The following is a 25,816-nucleotide window of genomic DNA, read 5'->3' on the forward strand; positions in this document are numbered from 1 at the left end:
AAAGTTGTAGTCTAGGTATTCTACCTGATGTTCATTTTTTAATACATACCACATTTTTAAAATTACATTGCATAGTTTGATGGGATACACATACAGAATAAGATAAGGCTTACGCACATGTTGTGACAGCAATATTTTTCCACTGGTTGCTGGTAGAAGTAAATATTCTTCGTAATTCACAGAAAGAACATCACAATGACAGCTGATGCTGACAGTTCTTCTGTACTTTTGTCTTCCAGTTGAGAACTTGGTTGACAAATCCTTGAAGACTTCTTTTGCTCCTTCACAGTTTGTTGATTTCTCAGCAATGTGGACAGACACATTATAATTCCAACACCTTTGGTAGTAAACAAATTGACCTGGATACTGGCAGGTGAAGAAGTCTTAATTGGTTCTTGTAGCTTGTGAACAGCTCAACAGCATGGAGTCCTCCAGGTTGGTGTTTCTCTATAATCTTGACCCACCTGGAGATCCATGGTGTTGAGGCATGAACATATCAAACCAGCATTGTTTCCATGGGGACTTGAGTCTGTTGCATGCCACTTTCTTTTCACTCCCAAGATATGAGTTTTAAACAATTATTTTAATCCCTTTTGGTCTTCACAAAAAAATTTGCAATTTTGTGTATACTTATTTAAGAATAAATCATATGGAATTAAAAAAAAGCAATATTTACGATCAGATACATGTGACATGAAAATGCCTGATACCAATACATTCTTTAAAAAAGTAGGTAATGTCAAAAGATGCTAAGTAAAAGACAATTATTAGGCATATCTTGCAAGATGCACACATTACAATATTCAACTGCACATGGCAGGCACCACAGTGAACCAGGTAACTTGTTGCTTGGACCATAAGACATTATGTTTGGGAAAGGAATGGTATTTCACCAGCTTTCTCAACCTGGAGAGTTTCAGGTTAATTTGACTACAACTCTCATCATGCCTGGACACTAGGGTTTGTGGAAGCTGTAGCCCAAAAAATGAGAGAATCTTGCACCACTTTAAAGATCAGAAAGCTCTATGTTGCCTAAACATTATGAAGCTCTGCTCTCAAGGACTTCAGTCTCATTGTGACACTGTGAAAGACTAACAGGTTTGATTTGGGGGAAAAAACTCTTTATGGAGTTTGTAGGCTTGTGTTCGAAATTATGTTTCTGCTTCAACAGACTAACACAGTTACCTCAGACTACAGCAGTTACTTTCAGTCAATTGGGGAAGATTGTCTTAAGAGATGAATTTCCTATCCAGCAATCCAGGAGTAGTGAGGATATTGGCACATGCTTGGCAAATGAACCTTCTGACTTACATAGGTAAATGGCCCTGTAAGACAGAGAGATTTTTATGAGAAGCATTAAAGAGAATATGGCTTAATTGAACACCCTCCATTTAGTGGACATTTTTCACGATTATGAAAGTGATTAAACCACTCTGCATTCCAGCAAGCACTAAAATTATTATGGCAGGTCACATGTTTTTAAAAAAAGACCAACCCAACAAAATGTTCATGTTATATTACCTATACATTCTTACAATCACTCAGCTGAAATAGTGCAAATTAATGGGATCTCAACTGTTAGCTCTGGAGTTGAATACTTGATGGCAAAAAGTATCCTGCCAGTGGATGCTTGCCCCAAAGGAATGCCTTTGCCCAATGAAATGAAGGCTGTAACCTTCAGGGTATGGCATGAAAAGCTTGTCTGAAGTAGATTCTTCTTTTTGGTAGAGCCTCAAGAAGAAGGAAATTGCATTTAATTCACTGGAAACGAGCCCTAGAGAGACGGCTCATTGGAACCGTCTCCTGGAGGCACACATTTCTCCTTGCTTCATCCTTGCTCTAGGATTAGGCCATAACAATTTACTTCCTAATCCACCCACTAAATGAATGCCACTGCTCTTGTGAGGAAAACCAATGATGCCTCATAGAAAAAATATATGCTAAAAATATTTCATTTCCTGGGGGAAACTCTGCTTCTCTCATGAATATTTTTAGATATTTCTCTCCCGTGGTATAGTATCACTTTAGACATTTGCTCTGAGGCAGCTTGGGTGGAATGGAGTTTGGGGACAAGAGGCATCCAACTGTGCACAATCCTCCTCTAAAGTATATTACAATCTTTTCAATGGCATTAGCATTTCTTGGGATAAGAGATTATTGCTTAGGTCACAAATTTGGCCTGGTGTTACAAAAAAGCAACTCAAACAGACTGAGAATTTGCTTAGGGTCTTCTAACAAAGAGATTGGTTTTGAGATCATCACATTCCACAAAGCACAGGTGGGTTGATACTGCAGGAAAACCACCCCAACAAAACAGAGAAATCTAACAATTAGGAGCAAATATTTGTAATATTTGATTCCAAAAATGTCCCTAAATGTTCCAAGTATTCCAAAATTTGAAAAAGATCTGAAATACAGGATACATAGGGTCTGAAGCATTTTGAATAAGAGATATTCAACCTCTATTGTTCATCAAACCATTTAACTGTGGTTTTATAGATCTCCCAATTCAGTCAGAAGAACAGATTTCATAGAAACAATTGTCTGTGAACTGGCAGCAACTGTAGAAGTACACAACTTTATCGGCAGTAGTTAACATTCTCTTTCACACCAATTTAACAGAAAGTGGCAGTATTTTGTGACACTGTGTACTGGTTTTTAATAAACTCAACGTCTACCTGAAAGGTTTACTAGGAAATTTCCTGTGCCTTGGGAAAATAAAAATAACTGTGTAAACCTGAATTTCTCTTATTAAATTTCAGATGGTTATACAGCCTGACTGAGCCTGAGCATAGACACAACAACTTTATATGGAAAGTTGTGTCTTTATATGGTCTTTATATTTCATCCACCCATGAGACTGGTAGCAGTTCCACTTCAAGTCCGGTCTACAGGGATATCATCAGGTCATGAGATAATTTTGATCCCTGAGATCTTATCATAGACTGAATACTACTTAGACATACATCAAAATGTGTTTTAATATGTCACCCCACCAAAAAAAACCTATGTAGAAGTGGCTGGAAATTTAATTTCTGATGTGAAAAAGCCTCAAGAATGACTATCTGACTATCTATCTCCCTATCTATCACACACACACACACACACACACACACACACACACACACACACACACAGAATGGGGTGGAGATGTCTGAAGCTTATAGAAAGCATTAAGTGACAAACTGAGAAAAAGAACAACTGACTTTAGATCTTACCAGAGAGGAAATAGTGTAATAGGGTAGAATTATTATAGGCACTGTTCTGAAGTATATGTGTTTTATTACATATACATATATATGTAGATTTTGGGATGGGGAGGGAGAGGAAGCAATCATACCAATGACTTGTATTTGATTTTGATTAAATATATATTTTCCACAATATGATTAAATAAAAACAAAAGTTATGAGTGAGAAAATATGATAATGCTCAATCAAGTGTATAATACAAATGGATTGATTCTACTAAGGTAGCCATAGCTTTGAGTTTGCCAATCATAAGCATGACTGTGAATGATCAAGGTTCTTAAAGATCTTCTATTCATAAAGTAGCCAGAAATGAAAACTATTTGACAGTAGATATCAGGAGTTACCAGTCATCTGAAAGACAGTCCAACAAAACCAGGTTGAAAAGTTGTGGTATGTAAAAAACAGTTCTCAGATTTAGTTTCTTCAACAGAAAGATGACTATCTATAGGAAACATAAACCCTGCATGTGGAAATAATTATGTAATCTAGAAGAATGTAAGAACAGACATCTTGTGTTGGATGCAATGGCATATCTAGTTCACTTTGCTTACCAAGAGGTGCTTCAGGAAGATTCACAATCTGATCATGAAGTTAAAATCGATCCTCTACCATTAACCATTGTTCTCTGGACATGAGATGTATTTATATCCAAGTCATTTTGCTGGAATAATGGAGCTATTTTGAAAAGTGCCCAGTGAACAGTTGCCTAATGAACGGTGACAAGAAATGGCCAAAGCGGAGCCATGGGAGAAATGAAGAATAAATAATAAAGATGTGTTCAATCCATCAACTAAATTGCTCTTCAAGTGAGAGTTTTTTGAAATGTTTCCATCAGGCAGCAGCAACCTGATGGATGTATTGGATCACAGCAGAATGAATATATTGCCATCCATCCATTTCCAAGAGCTACGAAGTATCTGTGAAATGCAGTCATTCAATGCAGTCATTCAAGAAATTCAATGAATGCGTATGTGGAAAAAGGAAGTTCTCCTCAGTGAAAGAAATTAGAAGACTATGGATTGCATTCTTTGGGGGTGGGGGTTGCTGAAATTCATGTCTTCCTTCTTCTGCACCTCTTTTGTTTCTTTCAGAGTCCCCTATCTCCTTCCCCAGCTCTTCAGAAGAGCTGTAAGCTAGTACTTCAAATATGATGTACTGAGAATTCTCAGCAAGATACCCTATCAGAGAAGAAAGATAATTTGTATTGCATTCAGGCACTTCCACTCAGATATTATCACTGTAATAGTATATTAGCCTCAAATGCACCAGCTGAGGCACATTGCTCAGAATTTCCTGCCTAGAGATGAAGCAGCAAAGAGAGAAATTTACTAGCGAAAAAGTCACAAATGTGCTCCTTAATTTTGGCCTCTGTTCAATTTTTATTAACTATTCCAAGAATTTGCCTGGGATCTCCCTCCTCTCTCCCATCCTCCCATTTACACCGAAAGAAGCACACAGCATCAGTAGCCTTCAGCAACCAATCACACAATAGTATAATTGCGAGGTAAGGCTCTTCCAGAATTGTAGAATTTCAGGCTGTGGATAGGCAACTGCCTCTCTGAAAAGGATTTCCCAGGAGAGTGAAAAAGAAGACATTATATCCTTTTTACACAGAGTAAGAATATATAGATGTGAGAGAAAATGACTTCAACACTGGTATCTTATTTGATTAGCTACTTGTCAAATTGCATTATCTCCTTTAACATTCATGGATCCTTCTGGATCCATGAGCTGCAATGCATTCATTAATGCCAGGATGCATGAACACTATGACCAAGATCTTACACCATTTATCAATACTCATGTAGTTATTCAATGGTTTTGCTACACCACCCTTCTGCTGAATATTAACATTGTGCAGTCAGTGTTGACAATGCTGTCACTTTCTATTTCTATTCACATGTGGTTCATTTGGGCAGAAACAGCATTTTCTGTGTGAAAACTTATATTCAGCCCCAAAATATTAATTCCTGAGAGAAAATAAACATTTCCCTGTAGATAATGCTGTTTTCTTATGGAAATCCACCAGGTGTGAATTTTATGCAGAATAATCTTATCTTGTGGCATTTTCTACATAGAAAACAGCATTTTTGATACAGGAATTATTATTTTTTGTGTTGTGATATTATTTTTCATGCAAAAATGCTTTTACTATGCAAAAGCTTTAGTTTTGTTTTCTTCACAAAACAACCATGTGCAAATTTTGTTCAGTGCAAATCCCAAACTGCAAAGATTTTCGTCCATCCAGGATTACTCCCATCAGGATTTCTCAGCACTAAAAAGTCCTTTGACCATTTTCCAAATATTTTCAAATATTCCTTCAGTTCCTAACACTCACTCTCTCTCTCTCTCTCTCTCTCTCTCTCTCTCTCTCTCTCTCTCTCTCTCTCTCTCTCTCTCTCTCACTCTCTCTCTCTCTCTCTCTCACACACACACACACACACAAAACTATACAGAAACTTCAGAGCCACCAATGGTTAAATCTACTTAGAAATCTACTCTTCTTTTATTTGTTGGCAAATATATATGTCAGTGTTTCAAGTTCTTATGTCTGTTGAAAGTCCAGCCAACTCCTATTGTATTGTCACTCTTTTTCTGAGTAATATTGGACTAATGAGAAGTCACTGTAACTCAATGTGCCTGCATTGTGCTGAAGAACACACATTCTTTCATCCTGTCAATTTCTGAGATGATTTCTCTAAGGGCAAACCTTGGGTTTGAAGGCCAACAAGAAGAAGCAGTTGCTCAAAGTCCTAAAGGAGACAGCAGGGAGTACGGTTCATTTTAAGGGTAATGCCCAGTTGACTTTCATGTTACCTTCCAAATTCTGTGTCAAAGGTTATAATTCAAAGCTGATAGTGACTGAATATTGCTCAGTACTTATCCTTCCTTCATGCTGTTATTGCTACTGCAAACAGGTGGATGGACCTAGGACAGAACAAACAGCTGGCAAAAGAAGGGTTAAAAGGGGCAATGACTGCTTTTGAGGATTGGTATAATACTTCAGTCTAAGGGCATCACCGAATATCTGGAGACTACCAGATGGAGAGCTTTGGAAGTGTTAAATATATTGATTTTGTACATATCAGTGCTGGCAGTTCCCTTATTGGTTGCTGCCAATCCAAATGACACTGTCAGCATGAAAAGCTGTGGCACCAAACTGCTAGATAATATCCAGGGTGCAGTGTGACAATTTCCAGGAGATGGTGACAGAGATAGAAATGAGGGGAGTGGGTTAGACAGTCATGAGAGGCTTCTGTGGAAAGGTTACCCCCTATTAATGAATTTTAATTAGAAGGCATGTTGATACATCAATTCATGGTTAACTCTTTGCTATTACATGCTGTGGTCTTGATGAAAATACATCTCCCTTCCACATGATATTCCCCGTGAGAGAAACATTACCATTGATGCCAAAGCAAATTCCCTTTTGAGGAAAAAATGAATTAGAATTGAGCCACTGTAAATGGAACTGTGATTCTGGGAAGGTGGTTAGGTTTTCAACAGCATTCTCAGTGTTGTAACAAGAAAATTGATGAGATCCTTGAAACAGAGTCATGTACAATATCTGGCCACTTGTCTAACACAACATTAGCAGGGAAATGTTGCCTACTAGGGGTCAAATACTGATGACCTTCCAGTTCCCAGTGGACTGCAACTGCCATCATACCACAGCACTGACTTTTCTGGCATGGGTTACAGTCATTGCAGTCCAACAACAGGTAGAGACCTAAATGTTTCCCACTTGTTTTCTGGATACAAGCTTAAAAAGGAAAAGAACATCATGTTTTTGAATACTTGACCAGAGGGAGGATATAACCTATGGCACTCTACAAATGAACAAATATGTCAATTTTGCTGCTTGTCACTTTCAGGATTTTTAAAGAAACACCCTCAGGTTATTTCTGTCCCACTTCACAAGAAATTTTGATGAGAGCTTACAATAAACAAAACAAAATTTTCGCCATCTGCACCAGCTAAATTTACTGGGTACCAGTATTTCCAACATTGAGTGAACCACGTTGTTTCTCACTCTAATGTAGTGGTCATTCTCATGTAGTGATAATCCTAATTTAGGTCTATAATAAACATGGTCAAATAAATGGAAATTTAGACATGCAGGAAAAGAAGGATTCAAAGACAAGCCTCTGAGAGTTGAATCCTTGTGAAGAGAACAAGTGGGGTATAAATAAACATATACCATATATACTTGAGTATAAGCTGAGTTTTCAGCCCTTTTTAGGGCTGAAAAAGCCTCTCTCAGCTTATGCTCGAGTGAGGGTCCTGGCCGGCTTATATTCGGGTCAGCTTATACTCGAGTATATAGATAATCAGAGTTGGACAGTCTTATTAAAGTCTTATTATTATCTTAAATTACAGTTTTATGTAAATATTCAAAAACATTTAACCTACTGATGTCTCAATTAATATAATTTTATTGTATCTATTTTTATTTTTGAAATTTACCAGGAGCTGCTGTATTTCCCACCCTCATCTTATACTCAAGTCAATAAGTTTTCCCAGTTTTTTGTGGTAAAATTAGGTGCCTTGACTAGTATTCAGGTCAGCATATATTCGAGTATATATGGTAATAATAATAATAATCATCATCATCATCAACTTAGATTGAGAAATCTGGCCTTAAGTATATTTTCTAGTCATACTTGGAGGTGCTAGGGATTGCACATGAGGACACTGACATAGAATCATAGAATTTGAAGGGACCACAAGGGCCATCTAGTCCAACCCCCTGCCATGCAGGAAAACACAATGAAAGCACCCTCGACAGATGGTCATCCAGCCTCTGTTTTAAAATCTCCAGAAAAGGAGACTCCACCACGCTCACAGGTAGCCTAGAGCACTGCCAAACGGCCCATCTTTCAGGAATGTTTAGGAGGAATCTTTTTCCTGCCTTTTCAGGGCAGTTCCCTCAGTGAGTACAATCCTGATATATGTTTCTTAAGCCATCAGATGTGGGAGCACAATTAATACCCCTCTCCCTTGCATTTGCCAAGGTTTGGTACTATTTGCATCCATAAGCTAGGACTGCTTCTTTCTGTCTTGGAAACTGACTGCAAACTGGCAGCCAATGGCTGTTGGACTGGCACCAATCTATGGGCCAACACACTGAATATCATTGCTTTACAGCCAATGAGTTATAGCTACAATTAAAATTTATCGTAATGCTCATGGTAAGCACTAAATTGCTCATAGCTCTTGTAATCTATAGTGAAACTAAACTTTCTTTATCCAAAACACAAACTTATTCTATGGTGCTGACTCAGAGGAGCACAGTTGGTGTGAAAGGTGAAACTTGGAAAGTCACCATTTTGCCCCAAGATTCCTCATGTTCTGAATCAGGATCTACTCAAATGTAACCTAACCTTTTCTGGTTTACGGAATGAGGAAGTTATGTATCACCCAAGAGTCCTGAACTGTGATCATCTGGTGAGGAGGTGGGTGAAATTCAAAGCATGCACAATATAATTCTGTCATAAAACTGGGGAAGGAATGCTTGTGTGCTTGTCTGTGCATGTGTGCATCTATCTATTAGCAAGTAGATACTCACAGATATCATTCAGGCTGTTTAGTTCACATGGGAAAATTAAAATTCATCACATTTCAAATGTTCACTGAAACATATATAATTGAAAATCCAGGCACTGCTGAAATTGTTGGGAAGAAGTCTTTCACATTTTTATCTTTACTGTATAATTATCTTTCCCCAGCTATATTAAAAATCTTCTCAATCTAATAAGACTACAGTCTTAAACACATTTCTATGAAAGTAAATGGAAATTAAATCAGAAGGGACCCACTTTAAATAAATGTGGTTTGAACTGAAATGTACGTATCGCTAAAATATTTCTACAACCCCACAGAAACAGTTTCCCATCATAGTTCAATTACTATGCACTCCTTAGATTATATTTCTTGAAAAAAAAACCCTGCTGCCACATCTTAAGTAGACATTAAGGTAAAAAAAAATCCAAGGCCATAATCATATTTAGACAAAAATATGGTTGCAAAGCACTAATGAGCCAGCTTTGCCCATGCTGGTTCCCTCCAAATGAAGTGAATGAATCACACTATGCTCATCCAGCCAGCATGGCCATTGACACGGACTGCAAATCCCATTGCTCCTTTGATCATGCTGGATGGGGATGATGAGACTAAACAGTCACATTCTGGAGATGCTCTAGATGGGGTTCTCCCCCCTGAGAGAGGGATAGACCTGATAACTTACGAGGTCCCTTCAAACTATTTGATGAGGACTGTGATCCAACAATCAGGGAATCAAGTTAGAGAAGGCTGGTGTAGGCAGTAGACCCAGTTATTAAAGTGACTGACAAATGATAACCTGGCTGCTGCATAGATGAATTCATAATTCCCAAGTAGCAAGTCACACTCAGCTACAATTCTAATGCTGTATTTTGTTGGAGTACTGCATTGCAGAGATTTCAATGGTGCAATGAGAAACAGAAGCCTTATATGAAGAACAATTCTACAAGGAGTCAGCAATCATTAATCAAATATATTACGCAAACCATGTTCCACAGATTTTATACACATACTGTTCGGCATGTTCACTGTTCCATGTGTTGAACTATCCACAGACAACACACTATGCTAAATGCTAATACATCATAGAAGAGTTGTAGCTCAGGGGTACAAGTTATGACTTAGGGCTTCATCACACTAGAGTTTGTTTCCACTCTAAATTCACTTTAAATCCACTTTAGAGAGGGGCCTTTAAACAGCTCATTCAGACAGGGCCTCAACAAACTACAAACTCTAGAATACTGCTGGAGGCAGAAACCAGATTTAAAGTGGATTCATGCTCTTGTGTGATGAGGCCCTTACATGTTAAAGGTCCCAAGTTTGACTCCTGGCATCTTTAGATAAGCTCTGCTCCATTACAATATTAAGGGTTTGGCCTTACAGATATTGTGGAACTTGCAACTCCCATCAGCCTTATCTAATACAACCAACTTCTGGGAAAACCACAGCTTGCCCACCCCTTTGCTAGGTAAGTAAATACTTGACTGGATGTAAAACGCTATCAAACAGCAGTATTCACTAAGATGAGATTATCAACTAGCTGTCCGGAAGTCACTGACCAAAAAGTAATCCCTATTCCTTTCAATTGAATTTATGGAGTGTCAATTTTCCTTAAAAACATAAGAGATGAGTTCAGAGTGTTTCTGTGTACTCTTCTTCAGTCATCCCTGCTAGCAGTACAAAATTAATTACAGTTGTAATACTAATAAAAGTTATTTTAAAATAAAAATATATAATTTTAATTAATGAGGATGTCTAGTGGAAATTTAGTTATTTGCTTTCTCATCCAAATGGGCAATAAAATAACAGTGTTTGCTTTTCTTCCTATTACGAATTCAATGGGCAATACAAGAACAGCAGCAACAATGACAACAATAACAACAACATATGTGTTTTGCAAATTACATGTACTTGCTGGCAGATCAAAACTGCATACAAATTGGCAGAAAAACTAAATAATTTTAACAGAGAAATTACACTGCAAAAGCATATAAGACACCTACAAAAACCAGGAGCAATTGTGTTAGGGACTTGTTTGAACATCTGTGTCCAAAATATACATGGAGAGATAAACGGAGAAAATGCTGATAAATTAAAGAAACCAGAGAGACCAAATTCAGATAATCAACAAATGATCAAAATGGACCCATAGCTCTTTTAACAATTTGCTAATGACAGTTAAAATTGGCAAGTGAATTAAAACAAGTAGGAGTCAACTGACTATATAACTTCAAAGACTCACATACATCTTTCTCCATAAGCACTATTACTGGACGATGTAGTAAGATCTTTGCACCAGATTGTACATTAGAACTGTCATTGAGAAAACCCATGTTCCATTCCATCTTTTCCTCCATATTATCTCACCTTGGTATTTGTAAATATAGTCTTGTTGGACATATACTCTCTGGCTTTTTCTCACTTGTTTTCCAACCCATATTGCTTCGAGTTTGTTTGTGTTTTTATTCCAAGGCTGAACTGGACCAAGTTTGAGCCCAAAGTAACCCAATTCCTTTCATCAAACCAATTTCATTTATACGATGTGAACACATTCACATGAAAATATCTATAAATGTAATTTAGAGATTTCCAATCATGAAGTGATTATTTTCCTGTTTAGTCTGGATGGCAAGAATCCATTGAAAAAACCCTCAACTAAATAAATATTTCACCTTGCATTGGAGAAAGACTCCAATGCAACTTGTCTTTTGTATACAGTTAGTCTCCAAGTTACAGACACCTGACTTATGTACGACTCATGCTTAAGAATGGAGGTGGGACAACAGGAAGTAAGAGAAATCCTCCCCTAGGAAGAGAAATTCACTCCTGGAAGGGTTATCATGGGAGAAAGGTGTCTCCACTGAAGCTTTCTCGCCAGTCTTTGTTTCCATGACAAGCCAAAATTTTCACAGGGACAGCTGGTGAGGTGAAATTTTCTGGGAAGGGCACAGGCAACAAAGCAACAAAAGGGTGTTAACCCTTCCTTACAATATTCAAAAACTTATAATAAGTATAACTTGTCCGTAATCTGGGGACTTTGTGAGTGGGGATCCAACTTGTTTCTCACAATTTGTGTGCATTTGTTGGTAACTGGTATTATTGTCTTTGAAAGTAAAAGTGAAAAGAGATATGGCAGTAACTTGAAGCATGAAAAGATAAAAGTTAGAGTTATTAGACAAATAGGACTGTTAATATTAATGTGATAATAATAATGCTTTCAGAGGAACATGAATCCATGTCCACAATTCATTTTCAATGGTCTGATTTGGGCAGCTGTTTCAATGCTGCTCAATCACATAGTTGTTTCCGACTCTTCGTGACCTCATGGACCAGTCCACGCCAGAGCTCCCTGTTGGCCGTCGCCACCCCCAATTCCTTCAAGGTCAAGCCAGTCACTTCAAGGATACCGTCCATCCATCTCACCCTTGGTTGGCCTCTCTCCTTTTTTCCTTCCATTTTTCCCAGCATCATGATCTTTTCCAAGCTTTCCTGTCTCCTCGTGATGTGGCCAAAATACTTCAGCTTTGCCTCTAATATTCTTCCCTCCAGTGAGCAGCCGGGCATTATTTCCTGGATGATGGACTGGTTGGATCTTCTTGCAGTCCAAGGCACTCTCAGGATTTTCCTCCAGCACCAGAGTTCAAAAGCATCTATCTTCCTTCGTTCAGCCTTCCTTATGGTGCAGCTCTCACAACCATAAGTTACTATGGGGAATACCATTGCTTTGACTATGCGGACCTTCATTGCCAGTGTGATGTCTCTACTCTTCACTATTTTATCAGTATTTATCAATAAGACTCCAATAAAACCTGCAAATATTCATTTCACCAAAAGAAGAAGAAGAAGAAGAAGATAAATACTGAAAAAATTAATTTCCTTAGGTGAGGACCACAATAATTCATCAAACAAAAATATATATTTTAGAGCAGAGCTGTCTCTTTTCCACCACCTCCACCCCCCACTTTAAAAAACAGCTTGAGAATGCAGAAGAGCAGCTCTTACTCCTGCTAATGTGGGATGCTTTTCTTGCCCACGCACAGCTGATGGCGTCAGTACTGACTGGCAGAAACTTTCCTGTAATTTATTGCTGCCATCCTCCACCACCATCAATTCTAATCAAATCTAAGTGTGGATGAGCGCGTAAATGAATTTACAAACATCATCTTATTCTTCCTCAGTGGACCAGGCATGAACAAATAGTCCCATTTTATAGATGCAGCTGAAAAAATAATATTTTAAAAAACCAAGCATAGAACAAACCTTTGAAGGAATCCAGGTTTCTCAGCTACCAGTTTCACTCTAAATTAGAGCAAACATTTTCATTCTAATGTGGATTTGTCTAATGTGCATGGATCAGAGCTTGGAAAAGTTTTGATACATACAAAGAACATCAAGGAATGATCATTCTGGCTGGAATATTATGGCAGTTGTAATCAAAACGAATAACCTTTTATTATTCTGGTGTAAAGTGCCAACGCTGCTTGCAGGTCTCAAGTTTAATCCCTGCTATTTCCAGGAAGGATGAGAAAATATTTGCCAGGTCAGGACTATCACAGACCATGAAAGTTCAGGTTCAAAACTTGAAGCATAGGGATGACCACCACACATTTGTTTTCTTTCTTTCTTTTGTAATATTTCATGGTGCAGATCCTGCTGATGTTACGATGCTGATGTTCTAAGTGACAGTGATGCTTGTCATTCATAGAATAAAAAATCAAGTTTGACACATAGAGAGATATTTCTAGGCAGTACTTTCTCTCTGAGATTTCTCCCCCACTACCTAAATATTGACAAAGAGAATCTCAGCCTTGAAATTCAGGTACTGACATCTGAGAGCCCTAGATGGGTGAATACAGTAGAGTCTCACTTATCCAACATAAACGGGCCGGCAGTACGTTGGATAAGCAAAAATGTTAAATAATAAGGAGGGATCAAGGAAAAACCTATTAAACATCAAATTACGTTATGGTTTTACAAATTAAGCACCAAAACATCATATTTTACAACAAATCGACAGAAAAAGCAGTTCAATACACGGTAATGTTGTGTAGTAATTACTGTATTTACAAATTTAGCACCAAAACATCACAATATATTGAAAACACTGACTACAAAAACATTGGCTACTAACAAACTGACTACAAATAAAGATAGATTTGCATAAAATGAACTTACAGCAACAACATTGTTGGAAATTAAATCCATAAAAAGTTCAGTCCATGCCTCCAAGAGAAACAGCTGTGGATCCAGGCAGGAGGCAAACTGCATTGGATAATCCAGAACTAATGTTGGATAAGCGAGACTCTACTGTACTTCATGATTCCCATGTTAGGGAAAAGCCAAGATATAATGTCAATGAATAAACAAATTCTTAAAACCTTGTAAAGCTCCTTCCAGTTAGCATCGGCAATACTGAACTAAAAGGGCCAGTTATCCAACTTGGCACTAGCCACATTCCTATATTCCTAAAATCTAAATATCCTGGCAGTTGATAGGAACTGAGGTTAGGGGAAGCTAGGATGGTACCTCGAAGGCAAGTAAAACCTCTTCAGATCAAAGCAGCTAATAAATAACAAATGGCAAAAGGACACAGAGGGATCCTAGTTTGCCTAAAATTAAAGGAAGAGAAAGCCAGAGGGAGGTTTATAAAAGCAATGGAAAAGTTATTTAAAAGAATGAGGAGAGGAGAAAGCACAGCATTGGAGCTGCAATGGAGAAGAAAGTTGAAATTCATGTATTGATTAGAACTAATAAGCAAAGCTTTGGCTGAAGGCCTATAGCCTGGAAATTAATACCTGCAAGTTATGAGCTATAGTATTGACAGCTCTTGGATTAGATGGGAGCTGTAAATTTCTGCTGCACAAGAAGAGACCAAGGAAGTGACTATAAATTCAGCTTTTCAGTTAATGCCTAAGAGGCAAAGCTAAGCTCTGGAGAAGGCAGACAAGGTGGAACATTTCACAAAGAATACAACTGCGCTTAAAACCCATTTTTTTACTTCTAGGAACAAGAAAACCCATGATTGAGAACAAAACAAAATGAACAGTGACAGAATTTGCTTAAGGCTCGCCTTAGGCTCTGGGTTTTGCTTAGCGGTATTTGGACCTCTTGAAATTTGAACAGCCACTTCCCCCAAGGAAGAGTTGGGTCCTGATATTGTATGTCTTAAATTGGAAATTTCAGTTCTAAAGAATTTTCTTCCCAAAGAACATTTGTTCAATACTAACAAATTCACACCAGTTCTTCTTCTCTCTGCTTCTTTTTAAAAACAACAGCAGTAAGAATGATCAGTGTCAACTTGTCCCTGTTTATCATGTCAGCAAAAGCTCAAAGGGCATCACCTCGAATGGACTGCAGAAGGAGAAAAGAAATGCATATGGCAAAAGGCTATGCTTCTGGCAAAAGGCTGCTTCTGGAAAGAGAGAAGGGAACAGTTCATGTGGTAAGAATGAGTCAGTTGTAGCAAACAAGAGGACAAAGATCACCCCCAGCCTTTCTGAAAATATAAGGACTGCTCCAAGGAAGTGGAAAGAGACAGAGGGGACAAGACATAAATCAAGAGAAATAGCACCAGACATAGAGGGACAAGGGAGAACGGGAATTTGTCACCAGATACAACCATAACTTTTGGGGTGAAGTTATGTTCAACAGCCATGTTCTACTTTCAAACATTTGGGCAAAGAATAAAACCAATGTGTTCTGTTCAACAAGCTTTGGAACTGACTGTGATATTCCGAGTGGAACCCTTAAGTCATGATGCACTCTGGGTCTCTACACTGTGGATATGTTAGATCCAACCTGGATTGTATTTGGAACTCTAAAGTTGAGATCCATCCACACTGTACTGTTATAACAGTCTTGATTCCACTAGAACTACCATGGCTCCATTTTACAAGATTTATAGTTTCATGAAGTGCCTAGACTTCTTTACTGTACAATAGTACCAGAGCTCTCAAACAATGAATTCTAAGTATGTTAAAAGTCTTCAGATCCAAATATTACATAAGATGGAACTATAGCAGTTAAAGCAATTCAAGATATGTAAAGTTTGGAGGTACCCTATCTTATTTGTAGAAATTAAAAGTTCAATTCCATTTTCTCAGACAGGCTTGGAAAATAAACTGTTATTCCCCTCCAGTAAATTATTAACAAAAAAAGTCCAAGTCATTTCTTGGCTGCAATCTGAGGCTCATAAATCACTGATGCATACTCCTTATCTGTACATTTCCCATGAATGGATTTCATTATTTAGTGGCTACCACACATTTTTGTAGAATTTATGTGATTTCTCATTTTTCTGGAAAAAAAATGATATTCTGGGAAATTGATATTCTGTAGCAGCAAAGTACAGTGGTTTGAGCATTTGCAGATTATTAATGGATTTGATTTAAAAGTTCTCTTAGGTTCTCCAATGCATTTCTATGGTTAACTCCTGGCAGCAATGTCATGATAGAGAAGCTAAGAATTCCTAGAGATATGTTCCCTCAGATTTAAAAAAACAGTTTTTATTTGTGTTTTCTCTACTTTTATTCGGGGGTGGGGTACATGCCCCTGAGCCCAACAAATGTGGATGGCTAACTGTAATAAAAAATCAATGTGAAAGAAATGGAAACTTTGATTTATCCATTTAGGTTTAGGGCTTTCAGCATCACTTAAAAGTCTGGGTTGAATCACTTTGTGTTCTATTATATAAGTACTGGATTACTGTTAACACCTTTTTTCCTTGAGATGCCCATTGCTTTTAGCACCTACATGGCAAGGAAGTACAATACAGTCCTCTACAATAACAGTGACTATTTAATTTAGTGAGTGAGGATGGGAGGAGTAGGAATCAGGATATGTTTCCCTTTGTATTTGAAATTCTCAAAAACCTTCATATCTGGGATAGTCTTTAAAAAAGTAAAATGTGAGAGACAGCAAAACAATAGATATTTCTCACTCTTGCTCTTTCCTTTTATGATAATACTGCCAATTCCTTAACTCCATCCACACAGACGGATGGGCAAACATAACAAATGGGGTACCCAAAGCAAACCCCAAAACTGTACTTCTTGCTGGTGGCTTGTCTGGTTTTGCTTTTGGGTTTTCAGTGCTGCTCTTCCCTCTTTCCTGATATTGTATTGAAATCAAAGATAGATGAACAAATAGGCGATTTAAAGGAGAGAAAGAGAAAGAGAGCAATGACTGCTCCCTGTGACTGTGAGTGGGTTTGAAATAAGCATATTTTGCTGGCCTGAACCCAAGATTAAAAAAACAGAGCAAGAGAGATGGCTTGCGTGGGAGTATATTTATTTTGTCATATAGATGCATACATATATATTCAGCCAGAGATCCTGTAATGAGCTCTCTCTCAGCAGATACTAGAAAAAAACAGGTGGCAATGATGAGCTATCATTTAGAGAAGCATTATTTTCACAAATGAATCTACCCTCTAACAGGGAGTACAAGAAATATTTTTTATTTGTTTTTTCCCCATTCATTTTCATCATTAAAGGTTTGCTTGTTCTTTTGCTTGCTCGTCATTCACTGATTTGGAACATATTTTCTCATTTTTATTATTTGCATTTGGTATTCTTTCCTGGTAGCTTCAGTTCAAAGCGTGACACAGTTACCACGTCATCATACTTACCTTTGGAAGTATGCTTTCGCCTTAACTACAAGTTGGATGGGCACGCTGTCCATCAGATGACACAGAGGAGCTTCCAGTGGAAGGTTCTCCTCCACTTGGAGTGGAAGTGTTGTTCAGTGCTCCACTCTTAACACGGGAGGCTTTCCATGTTGTTCTGGCTCCAATTTTGCACTGCCTGAGTGGCGTTCCCTCCATGTGATGGGGGTAGCATCGCTGCAAGGGAGCAGTATGCGGGTGACAGCTTCGCCTCAGCTGCTTTCCATTTCCAATTTTCCATGGCTAAGCAAGGTGAAGTGTCCCGCTATAATGAGGTAGTTATTCTAGTGTTAACCACTGGGGGATTTTCAAGCATTTTGGCACTACAGGGGCAGGCAACTTGGTACCCTCTATATGCTGCAAGACTCCCAACTCTCATCATCCCCAGATAACATAGCCAGGTTTCTAAACACTCTTTTGAGTTGTGACTAGCAGTTTCCTTGTCCACAATGTGATCAGACCATTCTGGATTCTAGCCAAGACCTTTTAGATGCTAAACCATATTTCCAAAACAGTTCTAGAACTTTAAAGCAGTGATTTCCAAACTCCAGATGTTTTAGGCTTCAATTCTCAGAAGCCTCAGCCATTTTGGCCAATGGGCAGAGATTATGGGAGCTGAAATCCAAAGTATCTGGAGGACCTAAATTTGGGAATCTGTGTTAAAAGATATCTTCTTTAAAACTCAGATGAATTCTACACTGTACAATTAATGCAGTTCAACACTACTTTAGCTGTCATTACTCAAAGCTATGGAATTCTTTCAGTTTTATGAAGTCTTTAGCCATCTATGCCAAAGAGTGCTGGTGCCTCACCAAACTCCAGGACTGCAAAGAGTGAGACACTGGTAAATCACCTGCACCTGAAATTCTTCCATTTGATCTCTTTGTAATATTTTAGGTACCTTTGTATGACCCTTTTCTTTTGAAGTCTAAACTGAATTTCTAAATGTTTAGCAGAAAATTTAAGTTGTTGAAATGCTAGAAATGTGAGGAATGAAGATAAATTTTATAGGTGGGCAGATGTTTTATCTGGGGGAGCAATACTTTTACCATATCCACCTCATTAGGGTTGGAGTCATCCAGTGTGGTAATTCATGATGCCACCCATACACCTCCTCTCCTACTAAAATGTTACAAAATATTTAAATATTGCAGTTGAAATACAAATTTGATAAACTACAGGACTATAAAAATCTGCAGCAATAAAAATGAGAGTGTATTTGTTATACATCCAGATGAAACTACAGGATGCAGAGCATCATTGTTATTGGGTAGCAATGACAGAAAGTAAATTGGCACAGAGTTTTAGCCTTGTAGGTAGCTTGATGCAATATTTGTAATCTGGGTTTACAAAAATGTTTTTGTGGTTATATCTAGCTACAGGGATATCATTACAAATAAAGAATGCATTTATACATTTAGCATAAATATTAAAATTTGCTAAAACACTGCACAAAAATTATGTAGAGACATTTTGGTATGGTTCGTACCCTCTGTATCCCACTAGAGGTGCTACTTTTGCTTCTCTGCTTGGGTCTAATCAGGAGAGTTCCAGCAATTAGCATTATAACTAAAATACTGATACCATCATCCAGTTGTTAACACAAAGACATTAACATCATTTTAGTGTATACAAAAATTAGTCTGTAAAAACACAGAATTCTTAAGGAATTTTTCAAACTGGGAAACAAAACAACAATTGGAGGCTTTTAAGCAGAGGCTGGATGGCTATCTGTCGGGGGTGCTTTGAATGAAATTTCCTGCTTCTTGGCAGGGGATTGGACTGGATGGCCCAGGAGGTCTCTTCCAGCTCAATGATATCCAGGTAATATTGCTAGGACTGCAAATATACCTGAAGTCAACCATCTGGAGCAATGTAGGACTGTGCTGCTGGAGAGCAGGGCACTAAAGGATCACAGGATCACCCCACAACCACCAGTGAGTGATTGTTTAGTCACTGAAATATCAAACAGGGTAGCGAAGCAGGAATAAACAAATTTCTGTAGACTTCTTTCTATGAATTCATCCAACTACAGCTGAGAGAGAAGTGAAACTGTTTAACACCTTCTTGTTGATCCAGCTGGAACCTAATAAAATTTGGCCTCTCCTCTTCCCATAAGAATCTCCATCTGACTACACCAGAAAGAGAGGTGAGAAAAAGGAGATCATCTCTTTTCACCTGGCTAGGATTAATTGCCATTTGGCTTTGCTCTCTGATAAGTGCCTCTATCACAAGATCATTATGTAACAATTATGTAACATGAAGAAAGTGTCGCTGTCTGAATTTGCTCATTTCCCTTGTCTCTGCCCGTTTTCTTTAGAACACGGCTTGTGAAATGTCAAACCACCTTGCAAGCTTCACAGAGCAATGGAATATAACTGCAGTCAACTCAGATGATGCAAAACCAGGTCCCACATGTTTATAACCCACCTCTGCCTCCTTTCTTGTTCCTTGGGGATACTGTTACTGCTGAGCTTTCAGCAGATGAGAAATGGGGAAAATAGAGAAACATATACATTTCTGCTCACTTGATAAACCTTGTTTACTCTGTCTTTGCTTCACTCTCCGTCTCCTGTCTCACACCTAAAATTGAAACCCAAGGATCTTTGCAAGTGATAAAATACATACACATACGCCCTGTTATAAATGAATTAGGGACTGCTGGGAAGATGGCAACAGAACAGCAAGACAGATTGAAGAACAAATGGTTGTACTCATTATTTCTAAACTATGACCTGAAGAAAATCAACAGTTTATGTAGACTGCTTGATTTGATAAATAGAAATGTAATCACCGGTGCTCCCTGACTTCACAGAGAATGTGGGAGGTGAAATCAACAAAGCTTACTGAGCAAGGAAAAATCTCTGCATTTCAAAAACCTGATGCCTTAATAGCTTTATATAAGAAATGAAGAAGTCTGAAATTCCAAATTGTTCACATATCAAATAATACAATACAGGTGATGAGTCTTTGGCCCACCAGACTTTCGACCTTATCTCACCCTAGATTCCCCGTTTTCTTACTGTCTTCTTATGTTGAGTCCCACTGTCTTCCCATGACACACAGCCACATCTGGTAGCTGTGTGTTGAAATCCATCTTACCAGCATGCAAAGACAGTCAGGAATTGGGTGTTCCCCTGACTCCTGATTGAAGACAGTGGCAGGAAATGGAAGAAAGTGGAGAAATGTCATGGGATGGATGGTCATCCCCAAAGACGGATCTTACCAGGGTAGGTCCACTATTATCGACATTTTCTCCTGCTTTCCTCCGTTTCTCCCCTACCCATTGGATAAGGTTCTTTTTTTGGCTTACAGACCCTATAGGTTCTGCCCATTGTGGGTGAGGAATTGTACAAATGGTTGCCAACCCATCAGTACAGATATGTTCCCTAACCCCTACTTCTAGATCCCACACAACCCTAGATGTCTCTGTCCTATACTTTGCCTTTAATGTGTTCTTCCACTGTTGATTTTTTTTATTTATCCCACTTCAAATGTAGATACAACCCTTGATCTGACACGCATACTGAAAATGGCTATAGTATGGAAAACCTAATAACTGATGTAATACTGTACAGGGGGCATATAGGATGGAGCAGACAAAACATGGAACTAACCAAGTTGGCTGAAAAATAAAATTATTGGAGTAGAATCTTTGGATAAGATCCAGTAAGCCTACCGGCATAGCACAAGTGTCTACCAGTGCACTTAGAACAACTACAAATAAAATTTCATATTATGAAGTTATCATACAAAGTATCATAGAAATGAACTATAAAGAGAACTAAAAGCAATTTTAAAATATACTCACTAGAAACAGCAACAAAAAATTCAGACAATACAGCTCCTTAATTAAAAAATGCTTTCCCCATCAATGGTTAGTTCTCAAAAGCCAGTCAAAACAGAAAAAAAATGTATCTACAAAGACACCATGGAGTACACGAGTCTAAGTAATTGTAGGGAGGAATTTCCAGAGCTTGGGAATAGCCTCCTTATTAAATGTACTTGTGAAAGTTTGTTTAACTGATATTGGTTCTTAAAACATGGAAAGGATTCTGTGTGAGAATATAATCATTCCAATGATCTGGACCTGAGCCATTTAAGACTTTTTAAAGAACTTCACTAAACTGGCTACAAAACCCCCCAAGTGGCTAGAGGTGTCTCCTGACTATCTTATTGACATTCAGGGACTTCCAGCTATTAGTGCAGGATAAATTTGGTTGAATTGGTTTAGCCCCAAGGTAAGTAAGGAAAATCAGGGATGCTTGAAAGTTTTGATGAAACTCCAGAGGAGCCCCACACTAAGGGCAGAGTGTGAACAGAAGACTGGCTCTGATGCCGTGTAACGGCATCAATTGCCACTTGTAAGCCGCCCTGAGTCCCCTCGGGTGATTGAAATAAATAAATAAATGCAAGCTAACTTACTCTCCACACAGGCTGGCAACAGCATTCTTTTTCCCCTGTACTCTTCAGTGTGGAGTAAAGAGAATGGATTGGGCATATGTCACAGAGCTCTGTATGGCCAGAGAAAAGAAGGAGAATCATCCCCCCTTCTTCCTGGCCATGTGAGCACCTTTGCTGATGTCAGCACTGTGCCTGCAATGGCCAGAAACACTTCCAGAACTCTGCAGCAGTCCAGCAGTGATAATGTCAACAGAGAAGGGAAGATGACGACTCATCTGGACCAAAATGGTTTTGGCCTGCTTGAGCTGTACAAGCTCCACCACATTATTGCTATCAGTCCAGGACGAAATCTGTAAATACCCCTGAATTCAATCTGGAGCATTTCTGCTCTGGGCTGGCCCCAAAATAATTGGCCAGTGTAGTCATCACTGGCACTTAAAATTGTGCCTGAAAACAGAAATCAATGGACCTGATGTAACAAAATTGTTGTATGTTCCCTCTAGTTGTCTCTGTCATTCTAGCTGCAGCTCTTCCATTCAGATTTTGAACATTATTCAAAAGGCAGGCCCACAAAGAATATGCTACAGTAATCCAAATGGGATGTAATTAAAGCAGGTATTGCTGAGCAGTTATAGTGAGTGCAGTCAGCACACAAGCCTTACCTGTACTAATGCACTCCTGGCCACCATGAAAACATGAACTTCCAGGCTCAAAGCTGAATCCAAGAGTGCATTCAAGCTGTGAACCTGTCTTCAAGGAGAGTGTAACTCCATCCAGCACAGTGTGAATCCTTATTCCCTGATCTGTCTCATGACTGATCAGGAGCACTTCTGTCTTGTCTGGATTATGTTTAAATTTGTTCACCCTCATCCAGTCTATTAACAAATGCTAGACATCCATTTAGAATCTGACAGCAAAACAAACAAAGCAAAAAACACACTCACAAAAACCCAAGAGCAAAGAGCTCTTGCATTTCTGGTTTCCAGATTTGATTTGTTTAGGTTGATTTAAATCAAGAATGGGTAAACTTAGGCCCTCCAGGTGTTTTGTACTTCAGCTCCCAGGGATAGGATTACTTAGAGTTGAAATTCAAAAAACCTGGAGGGCCAAAATTTACCCATGCTGGATTTAGACTATGGATCTCATCATATCAACATGGGAAACAGCGGGAGGATTCTCCAGGCAGCACAGTGAATCTGGCAGGCAGCAGAGGAATCAGTCACCCTGCACCCTCCATTGCCCACAGCGCTGCCTTCCCCACCACATGGGGGAAAGTGTCCCCCCCCCACGTGCTCACCTCGTTGCTGGCAATGAGAACATGGGAAGCCGCCTGTGTTTTCATAGTTATGTTGTATGACGTGTTCACTGTAGTTTGAATATGGAGCCCCACCAGAAGTAACTCTACATCGTTTGATGGGATCCAGTGGGATCAGGCCCTGAACTGTGCTGCAAGTGTTGTACAACAGGTAAATTTGCCCATGTAATGTAGTCCTATGGCAGGGTGATCTGGAATACTTTTCTTATGGTATGAAGAACAAAACACACAAGACAAGATTGAAGGAGTTAGGCATTTGGTAAAGAGAAGGCTGAGGTTTCGCAAGATTGTACTCATTAAATAAACCAAGGATTGTCACAGGGAGGAGCCAGCAGAGCCAGTTCTCTTCTGCCCTGGAAGGTAGATGTTCATAACCCACCACTGTTGGAGAACTCCACTAGAAATATAAATCTTTGCTAGTTTCATTCTCAAAGGAATCAATAACCAAATGTATTTATTTATTTATCACATTTATATCATGCCCTTCTCACCTCACAGGGGACTCAAAGCGGCTTTACAAAAAGGCACAATTCAATGCCACAAACATACATACAATAAAATTACAAATACATTAAAACATCTCAAACATTAAAACAAAAAAAACACAACTAATTTAAATCACATAATCCAAAATTGTAATCTACAGCTGTTCCAATTGTCATTGCACTATTTCATGTTTCTTTATTGCACTGTAAATTACTGTTAAAAAGCTTGGACCCAAAGCTACATTTTTACTTTTTTTCTGAAGGTCAGGAGGGAGGGAGCTGAACTATTATGGCTGGGGAGGGAGTTCCATGGACAAGGGACCATCACTGAGAAGCCCCTGTCGTAGCTATTTTTAGCTATTTTCTTCCCATTGCAAGAATGTCAATGATACCATTTTGAAGCCATTTTTAAAAATTCCTGACAGTTCGGGGACTCTCTACAAAAAACAACCCCATAGGTATTCTGTACAAAAAAATTATCTGCAGGAAATGTTTGCATAAAACAAAAACAAAACAACAAGCTGTATGGAGTTCCTCCTTAAATCTTCACAGTTTGAGAATTATATACAGTACCCTCAGTGCAGGTTTTCAGCAATAGTCACTTTAAGACCAGGATAAATATGCCACAATTTTCTCTTTTTCTCCATCCTGCCATCCAACAGAGAGCCGTTGTGAAGAGTCAAATGAACCTTCACCTGAATAATGTAGAGCTGTGAGATTTTCTCCAAACAGAAACATCTCCCCCATCCCCCTAAAAAAAAACCTGGTTGGGATAGATTGCTTTTATTTTCAGGCCAAGACCTACGCCAACCAGCAGCTGGAAAATAAAAACAGTTTGTGACAGGCAATAACCTCTTTCAGGAGCTAAGCAGGCTTGGTAATGAAGCTGAAATCACTCTCCAGATCTCTCGTGGTCTCACATTTCTCTTCCCTTTTCCGCAAAACTGGCACTTCCAATCTATTGAAGATCTCTTTTTCCAGTGTGATGAGTTCCACTCCTCCAGCTATTTGTGGGTTTTATAGAGGGGAAGAAAGGAGCTGAGCTTTGACTCATACCTCACAGAGACAGTAAAAAAGAAAAGAAAAGAAGGCAGCTGCATATATATTGCATGTGTGTGATGAATTCTTTTAAGCACAATCTGTTGGATGAGGTGCAGATTTCAGCTTCCTAATAATCTCAGCATTTGGTATTTAGTTATCAAACACAGGTGTCTAGCCCCCATGGCAACAAAAAGATATGATTGCAAATGTGTGGGTTGTGGCTTGTGACATGTAAGCTGTTGTGACATGTAAACATTAGTACATTACAGGTAAATTACCCAGTACCTTCCACAGCATATTGCTCCCCTTGGGACTGAAGGAAGCAGAATGCCTTATGTTTGGGATGAGCAACATGGTGCTCTCTGCAGTTGGTTGGATTGCAGTTCCTATCAGCAGCATAGGTAAGGGTAAGGGATAATGGAGGTTGCAGTTCAACAACATATGCAGAAAGACAGCTAGAAAGTGCATAATGCTGTATTAGGACTCAACTGGGAGTAGCTAGTATCAGGAAGCTAACCAACTGTCCATTTGAGATGAGTTTGGGATTTTTTACTAGTGTAGAAAAGCCTAAAATCTGCTTAGCCATATATACACTATACAAATATGGGACATGTTTGGCTCCAATATTTTTTTAGCTCTCCTTGTATGGTTTCTGACCAAATAGGTCCTATGAGAATATAAACAGTAAGACAGTTGTGGTCTATTCATTCACTCTATTCATGGAGCACTGTTAAAACATAGTCTGGGCCAGCAGTATGAAGAAAAAGTAATCGCAATGACACAGTGCTTGTGCTATATGCAGAATGCCTGTTTTCTCGCTTCATGGGCTCCTGTGCCTGCAGTTTGCATCTGGTGTTGATGTAAATGCAAATACAGCTCTAGCATTTGCTGATATCCAAAGATGGTTGAAAGGAGAGATGAGGACTTGGATTTCGCAGTTGAGATCCGGATACAGACTGAACCAAGCCATAATGGGATGTTTTCAATGTCCCTTTCACACTACTCTATAATAACACTAAAATTCCACTTCAGTAGACTTGACTACTTCCTTCCATATGGAATCCTTGGGTTTGCATTTACGGGAGGTACAGTA

At 38.7% G+C, this 25,816-nt stretch overlaps 1 protein-coding gene and 1 non-coding gene across 4 annotated transcripts in view; both read right to left on the reverse strand.

Moving 5' to 3' along the window:
- The window catches only part of chrm2 (cholinergic receptor muscarinic 2), a 200,715-nt gene that overhangs the window by 95,277 nt on the left and 79,622 nt on the right, over positions 1-25,816 (reverse strand). The gene's annotated exons all lie outside the window — the stretch shown is intronic.
- Positions 401-499, reverse strand: mir490 (microRNA mir-490). The gene has a single exon (NR_129980.1). It is a non-coding gene; the product is annotated as a microRNA mir-490 (primary transcript).

Source organism: Anolis carolinensis, chromosome 5 (genome assembly GCF_035594765.1).
Source record: "Anolis carolinensis isolate JA03-04 chromosome 5, rAnoCar3.1.pri, whole genome shotgun sequence".
Classification (NCBI taxonomy): domain Eukaryota; kingdom Metazoa; phylum Chordata; class Lepidosauria; order Squamata; family Dactyloidae; genus Anolis; species Anolis carolinensis.